This window comes from Bidens hawaiensis, unplaced genomic scaffold (assembly GCF_021521415.1).
Source record: "Bidens hawaiensis isolate Kalapana, Puna unplaced genomic scaffold, B.hawaiensis_p1.1 tig00014039_1, whole genome shotgun sequence".
Lineage (NCBI taxonomy): Eukaryota > Viridiplantae > Streptophyta > Magnoliopsida > Asterales > Asteraceae > Bidens > Bidens hawaiensis.
The window spans coordinates 369,752-378,611 of NW_027492209.1; the positions used below are offsets into that span (position 1 = coordinate 369,752).

General features: G+C 34.3%; 1 pseudogene; it reads left to right on the plus strand.

Annotated features, from left to right (window-relative positions):
• The first annotated feature begins 1,265 nt into the window (after nucleotides 1-1,265).
• Nucleotides 1,266-3,930, plus strand: LOC143545810 (WUSCHEL-related homeobox 9-like; annotated as a pseudogene).
• The last annotated feature ends 4,930 nt before the right edge of the window (nucleotides 3,931-8,860 follow it).

Consider the following 8,860-nt stretch of genomic DNA (forward strand, 5'->3'; position numbering starts at 1 on the left):
AAACCAGATTCAGGTGCTACATGTTCCTTCCCATTATAGAATCACGAACATCTTCACAAAAGGGTTATACCACGGATCCTATTCGATGATTTCTAATCAAGCCTAAACATTATTCTTTGTCCTTCTTAGACTGAGGGGGTATAATAGATCATATTTTATAAAAGAATTATTTTGTATAGTTTATCTCCTAGTTAGGTGATTAGTTGTCATCCTATAATCTATATACACAATTGATCAATGAGAATAAAGACATCAAAGCCTTCCATTAGTTTGTAACCCAAAGTTATTACACAAGTTTGAATTTGAGGATTACTTCTCCAATCTCCATGATCATGTTTCCTTCCCGAGATGGATTTGTTGGTTCCACTTCGGATCAACATCTTGGCTCAATTCATGACCAAGAAAACATTTGAATTCGAATTTGAACTCTATAAGTTTATGTATATATGTTTTTTTTAATTGTAATGTAAAGAAGGTACAAATGAACAAAGATGTAATGTGAAATAAATTTCTTCCCTCGAGTCAATCCATGAAGAAACCCTCTTAATTATTACTTTGCCCGAAATAACCCCAACTAGCAATAAATCCACCACCACCACTTTTGCACTCAAACCCTACCATGTCTGATTGACTTTCAAATGCCCCCCTATTTATTCTTTGCCACCAACGCCTGCCTTTTTTTCCTTAGAATATGTGCAACTCAATGTTGTAAACAATATATAACTTAACTCATCTTCTTCTATCTCTCTCCCACACACACATTAACTCTCTATCTCTCTCCAACCACAAAACACCAAAGGAGGCAATATCATCAACCTTGACTATGAGGTTGTGAAAATCAAAGAGCAACTCATGACTATATGTGTGTATGTATAGGAATATCATATATATGGTAGTAGTAGTAGTAGTACAATCTTCTTTGATAAAGATTTTTGTGAGAGTCCAAACTTGCTCTTGCTTCCTTATTATTATTATTATTATCTTTGTGTTACTTACCCTAATTTGTAAAATGATCTTTATGTTCAATAAGCTACTCTTTTCTTTTTCACAACAAAACAATAATATATAAAGGGTTAGATAAATAGCAACATAAAATATTCTAAGATAAGGGTCTAGGGATGCTACTCAATCTGTTGTATCCTAGAAATTTGTTTTACATGTTCTTATGGGATCACAGGTGATTCTTGTTTTAGGGTTACTTGTGTTTTCTATGATTAATTATATAATAAACATATACATGTATGTATGGTATACTTATTGATTCTTGTTTGCTTGTGAATCTATCTATAAATAAATTTATTTTATAGTTTTCTAGTTATATAAGGGAAATATTGATTGAAACTGAACTGAATGCAGGGTTAGGTGAGGAGTCTATGGCTATAAGAAGATATGTTTTGTTTGCCTAGACCTTTCATTCTTGTTCACTAAACCAAAAAGGCAGAAAGAACAAAGAAAGCAAAGCAAAAGATGACCTTTCTGTCTCTGACTTGCTAAGTGTCCTACAATTTCATTCATCATCAATCATTCAAATCATAATCATAAACAGTAGTAGTCATAACTCATAACTCATAACTAGCTAGTATGGCTTCATCTAATAGGCATTGGCCTAGTATGTTCAATTCCAAACCCACTTGCAACACTCGTCACCACCACCAATGGCACTCTAATGACTCCAACAATCTCCTTTCTTCTGCTTCAACCTGCCACCGATCTCCTTACTCATCAGGTATTAACTCATCTAACCCTAGTTTCATTTTCTTGTTTATTGCACACACTCTGATAAAGGGTGCTGCTAATTATTCTCCATTTTTTTATACGTTTAGCCAACCCTTTTAGTTTTTCTTTTTATCGAACAAATGTTACTCGTACTTTACTTTGCATTGTTCAACCCTTTTAGATAATCTTGGTGAATAAAGTTTATATTTTGTTGGACATGCAAACATGTTTTAAAATATTGGAAAAGAAACTTAATATTAAAAATGGCAGGATGTGAAGAAAGAAGTCCTAAGCCTAAGCCAAGATGGAACCCGAAACCCGAACAAATCCGGATACTTGAATCCATATTCAACTCTGGAATGGTGAATCCACCAAGAGAAGAAATAAGAAAAATCCGAGCACAACTACAAGAATATGGACAAGTTGGTGATGCCAATGTTTTCTACTGGTTTCAAAACAGGAAATCAAGAAGCAAACATAAAAGCCGCCACCTTCAAAAGCCTCAAAACCACCAATCTCCAGCCACCACCAAGACCACAAATCCATCTTCATCTTCCTCATCCGAAAAATCATATTCTAAGTCCATTGACTTTCTTTTAAACTCCCCCACCGCTTCAGTAAACCAAAACTTTAGCGGTGGGGGAAGTACTGGTTACGGTAATACTGGTAATTACCGTAACCACCCCGAGTTCTCTACAGAACAATCCTTTTGTTTCCCCACGGTTCATCAACCACCACCACCGACAACTACATCCACTAGTGCTAGTTTCACTCAAGGGTTTTGTTTCTCACAGTTTGGGAATAATGATGAGGCAGTTGGGAGTGGGTCTGAAATGTTGTTGACTGATTTGTTGATGATGAATCAACAAAGTGTGAGGAAGATGAATAATAATAATAATAACAAAGGTGTTGAAGAGAAAAGTGTGAAAGTTTCTAGCTACAATTTTACACCACCACCTCCTGCTACTACTACTACTAGTGTTGTTCACTCTAATGCTACTACAACTAATGTTCCATCAATCTTAGGTGATATTCAAGGTACCTTTAATTTGTTTTTGTTTCTGCTCATGTTCAAATCAGGGGCGAAGGTTAGTGAGGGCCGGGGTGGCCCCGGTCCCCCGGTTTTTTGCGTAATAGTGTAAATTTAACTGTTTTCGTCCGAAAATTTTTACGCATAGTGTAAATTTAGCCGTTTTCGGCCGAAAATTTGAGCCCGGCCCCCTCTGTTTTTTGAAATTTTTTATACATTTTGAGTTCGGTCTCCCCGGTGTTCTAGTCCAAGCTTCGCCACTAGATCAAATAATTAAATTATATATTACAAATTGGCATACACAGAAACAAAAATATAGTGTCCATTTTTTTAAGGAAAGAAAAATTAAAATATAAAAAGGATGGTTTGGTAAGTTTAATTATATTCATTTAGTTATAAAACCTAGATGTGTCTTGTGTGTAAGTCATGTTAGGGTATGGTACCTTTAGATGATGAATTGATGATGATCTTGTGTACGTAGATAAATCATGAATGATTATAATTTTAATAAAATTTGTATGAAAAATCAGTTTGATTGTTTGTAGTATGTACATTTGTATTCAATAAAGATATTGATGAAAAATAAAGTTTTTAAATGTTTTGTAATGAAGGGACTCACTATTCTAAAATTCAACCTTGGAAGCTGGTCCTAGTTGCATGTTTATGACCATTTGTTTAATCAAAATTTCATAGTGCTCGTTAATAAGAATTTTTGCACTTATTATGTGAGAGAATTTCATGTACATGTATATAATATATCCAATTTCATATGTGGTTTTAACAATTTGAATTACAATTTACATACAATTAATGATCATTGATGTCTAGTTGATCATATCATATAATATGAGTAAAATGAAGAACTTAGTAATGGTGGTTGAAGGTGCAGGTGTTGTGGAACCAATGCCGACCGGGAAGTCGACTGTATTCATCAATGATGTAGCGTTTGAGGTAGCGGTCGGTCCGTTTAACGTTCGTGAGGCGGTTCGGTGATGATGCTGTGCTGATCCACTCTTATGGGCAGCCAGTGGTTACCAATGAGTGGGGTGTAACCCTTCAGTCTCTCCAACATGGTGCATTTTATTATCTGGTCCGTTCATTCTCATATGGTCAATCCAACACCATTGATTTGGTACATATTTTTCTTTCACTTGTGTCTTAGAAACCCTAGCTAATTTCTACATGTTACATTACATGTTCTCATCATGTTTAATATTTTTATTTTCTTTTGTTAGGGTAATATGTGACAGCTTTTACTCAACTCCGATGTTATATAATATAATATACAAGGCTACTTAATTTGCTCAAATATTATTTTGGGTTATATATATTGCAGATTTAGAAGCTATAAAGAGATGGTGAAAGAGTTATATTTTGAAGACATGTTGAGGAAGAGATGGTGAAATAGTTATCTTTAGGTTTCAACTTGGATCTAGAAAATATGTAAGGATTGAGTTGTAATGTATCATTAATGCCTGTTAAAACTTAAGCTTAGTTTGTGGTTTAAGCATCTTATAATATGTTGGTATTATTATGTTATAGATATGGACAATGGAAAGGGCAACTTTTCATTTTGTTATATATATGAAAGTAATTTTATTTCTATTTTGGTGATTAATGGTATCATAGTGCATGTTATTTATGTATATTCATGATGGCAGATGGACATAATTAAGTATGTTGTTTACAATGGATGATGTGTTTACAATATCTATGAATCTATGAGGTGTATCAAACATGATTTGCATGTATGATGCATAAGAGAGAAGATGAACTTGTGTTCATGTAAAGATGCCAGGATATATGGTATCAACTTTCTTGTTAACATTTCATATTTTTAGGGTTTATTTCTCGCGCAAATTCCCAAAATAGCTCTTTTCAGGAGAGAGAAACACCAAAATAGCCCGTGAGATTTAGAATTCCCAAAATAGCCCATTAAATCTCACGTACACGTTAGTTTATGAGATTCCCAGTTAATTTTCGTGATTGAATCAGATTCTGACAAGTGTCCACCCTTCCCACCTACCACGATTTTTTTCAACTCGGATCTGTCGGAAACGTGTTATTTGAAATCAAATATAACCTGAAAAAAACCAACTGTGACGTGATGTTTCAAGCTGTTTTTATCGGCAACGTGAGTTTTCAAATAAGATGGATTTGAAAGGTTTTTTGAAATTCATCTCCTTAGATGAATTTCAAATGAATTCAACCTCGAAGACGATTTTCAACTAAACTTCATTATCTTCTTCTATTGTAAACCTCTTTCAAATTTTTTGTATGTTTTTCATCTCCTCACAGCCTCATCCGTCCTAGTGACCTTCCTAAGCAATATCACAGACTGTTCTTGTTCGTACACATCAACGTGGACACGCACCAGTTACGAATGGTGGTTTAGAGAGCTAAGTTAGGTATGACGGTTGAGAAATCCGGTTTGGATCCGTCGGGTAAAACCGGGATGAAATTGAGGTGTTGGCAGGCTTCTACGGATCTTCGTTCAAAGGTTTGACCGGAGGAAACGAAGACCGGGTCGAACATTAGTGAACCGGAAACCGGACAGATAAATTCGTTTAGTGGCTTTGGTTTCTCCGGTGCCGGTGAAGATGATGATGTTGATGATGAGGATGATGATTTGTGTAAGGAAAATTTCCACTTCTTTAGCTTACCATTACCCACCATATCTTCTGTGTGTTTACCAATTCAACAAGTACATGATAAATAATTGTGAGTAGTTGTTGAGTTTAGGGGGTTTGAAGATTTGGGATTGGTTGAAGAGGATCCAGATGATATCACAACCCCAGGGACAATTATTTTTCTTATTCACAGAGTTAGAAAATAATAATAATAATAATGAAAGACACAAACACATTGCACATCGTGCGTGCCTTCTCTTGATAATAATAGAGAAAATTCCCAAAGCTGTTCGGGAGTGGGAGAAGAACGTTCGGGAGTGGGAGAAGAACCTGGTTGTGAGAATATGAAAAACATACAAAAGGTTTGAAATTTGTTTACAATAGAAAAAGATAATGAAGTTTAGTTGAAAATCGTCTCCTAAGTTAAAATTCATTTGAAATTCATCTAAAAAGATGAATTTCAAAATCCCTTTAAAATCTATAAATTTGAAAACTCACGTTGCCGATAAAAACAGCTTGAAACATCACGTCACAATTGGTTTTTTTCAGGTTATATTTGATGTCAAAAGTTACGTTTCCGACATATTTGGGATGAAAAATAGCGTGGTAGGTGGGAATAGAAGACACTTGGCAGAATTTGATTCGTCCACGAAAAATCACGGGGAATCTCACAAACTAACGTGGACGTCAGATTTGAAGGGCTATTTTGAGAATTTTAAATCTCACGGGCTATTTTTAGTTTTCTCTCTCATTAAAAGGGCTATTTTGGGAATTTTCTCTTATTTCTCCTCATCACGACATATATATTTGGATATTTTTCGTATATATATAGCATATGATACAGTTTTTCAATGGCACACAAGAATTTTGAATGGTGACTTTTGAGTCTTTTTAAAATGATTAGAAAAGATCAATTTATACATGTTATATTTAAAATATAATTTAAAGTTGTTGATAAACTGACTGTCAATTCGATTAAATACTTTAGTAGTTTAGTTGCCCTCTATGAAGAAGCGTGTATCGACTTACTTGTATACGATCAACGTTCCTCGGGTACGAGTGTGCTTTATCACCGATGGTTTTCCGGGATACGAGTTCTTCCACCTACAAAACAAACAGCACCGTGAGCTTACCCCTCAAAAAGAGACAGAGGGGTCCTCTTCGGGGTAACCCTCCGGTGTGAGAATCAGATATTGTAGGAGAAGATAATAAGGATCTAAAAATGAGTGAAGGACTTAGAATATATATTTTCTTTTTTTCCTGCTTTCCAACTGTTGAGGTGGTGTGGTATTTATAGTATTAGGGTTTCCAATGATTGGGTTCAGACCCAATTAGGGCATTTTTGGCCTCCTCCTATTGCTTCGCGCCACGTGTACTTAGGACACCTGGTGCTTTTTCATTGATTATTCTCTGATCAAGGTATTTCACCTGACCCATGTGCCATCACGTGGTGGCACATGGGCTTTGCTGAGTTGTCCACCCTTCATTGGCAGCTGTCAACATCAGCACATTCTTTATTCATTAAAAGATACCTTCTGGAAGGTTGTCTGATGAGTACAATCATGGTTGTCCTTATCCTGATTTGGATTAGACTATTGTCTCATTTGTTGTGTGTCGCTTACGCGCGGCCTTTATGCGCCTATCCCGGGGATGCGCAGGGTCTTCTCTTTATTCTCACACTAAATGTGTGTGTTGTGTGCATATGTGATATGCGCCACGCGCAGATGTTTCATGCGCTTGCGCATAGGTTTTGGCTTTGTGTCTTCATGACATCCTGATTTCAAGCCTCTTGTCTATATCTTGTGGGTTGACCCGCCCCGCTCGATGTTAAGACGGGTGCATACCCCTTCACTCTATATATAGATTTCTAATGAATAAAATATTTGGAGTTCATCACCACGTATCTACATATCACCAAGTTCTTGTTTTTATCAAAGTGAGAAAGGCATATTTCATATCATATTCTAACTAGATCCTACGGTAATATTCCACTAAAGTCTTCGTAGAGCTTAAATAGTCATTCGATCAGTTTTGTCACATTGACTCACATGACATGCAAGTAATGGCACATATTGACATATATAATATATTGGCATGAAACTTGTATAAAAAAGTTGAGAAAGAAGTAAACTTATCAACCAAATGCAATTTAAGACACCTATTAATTTGTTTTATCAAGCAGTCTAAACACCCGGTAACCATCTTAAATTTTTTTTGAAAGACAGCAACCATCTATAAATATTTAAATAATATGAAATAAAAAAAATAAGATACTTATAAATGTATTTTAGTTTATAAAAGTCTTTTAACTAGTAAGAAAATATAGAATTAATTAAGTAAAATATATGGGTGTTTAAAAGTGGATGTAGTGTACGTTAGAGGAGAAATAAAAGTTTTTGGTGTTTGAAAATGAATGGGTTGAAAATCTGATGTGGCGCGTTTAGTTTTATTTTACTCATTCACCATTCACCATTGTAGCTGGTCTTATGTTCTTTATTAATTTGAGTATTCACAAATAACTTGTGCTTGGTAGTTCATTTTAGTAGTTAAATATGCCGTTTTGTTTCTTCTTTTTATTTTTATGAACACTCTGATATATATATAGGTTTATAAAAATGAAGTTGTTGACATTTTGGATTGCAACTAATTAATCAAAATAATTAACAAAATTTTTAAATAATAATTACAAAACTAGTTTCACACTCACAAGACCATAACACATCTAGTGAGTGTGTAAGGTGAAAATAATCTTGTCTACATGGTGTTGTGGTGGTGATGACGTGGATGAATTATTGTTGGTAACATATTTAATAAAATAAAAGCTTGTATATCACATCGATCAGATCGTACCATTTTCATAAACAGAAACAACTTTCACTGTTTCACGTATTTCGGCACCCTATTTTTGCTTTCCTTTAGGATAATGCATGCTATAAAGATTTCTTCTGCAAATCCATCCAAAATATGTTTTTCATTTCATCATTAGAATATATATTAATTTTAATTTTAATTTAATATGTAGTATAAGATAGCCTCTACTCTAATAAATATCTAAAGAGTAAAGACTGGGTTAATCATTTTAACTTTGATTCATCATTTTTATACAAAATAAACCGTTGAAAAGAAAGCTTACGAATTTTATTTATGATCTTCATGCTTCGATTTTTTTCCATAATATTAATATAATACAATTATGTTGATTAGCTTTAGATCAACCTGTATTGAAGAATAAGTGAAAATTTGGGATAGAGACTGCAAGGTCTCAAGTATGAAGTCGATCCCAACCGGGTTTAACGCAATGGACCTTTGGGGTTGAGTTTTTTCCGAAACAATAGATAGTGGACCATTAAGTTACCATGAGTAATTGAGCTTTATTTATCGGTTGTTAAAAATATATATAATATAGTCTAAGTATTTATATGTACACTTGTATAAATAGGTATTTTTATGAATTCCTTCGTTGTTTTAAGAAAATAAATAAATG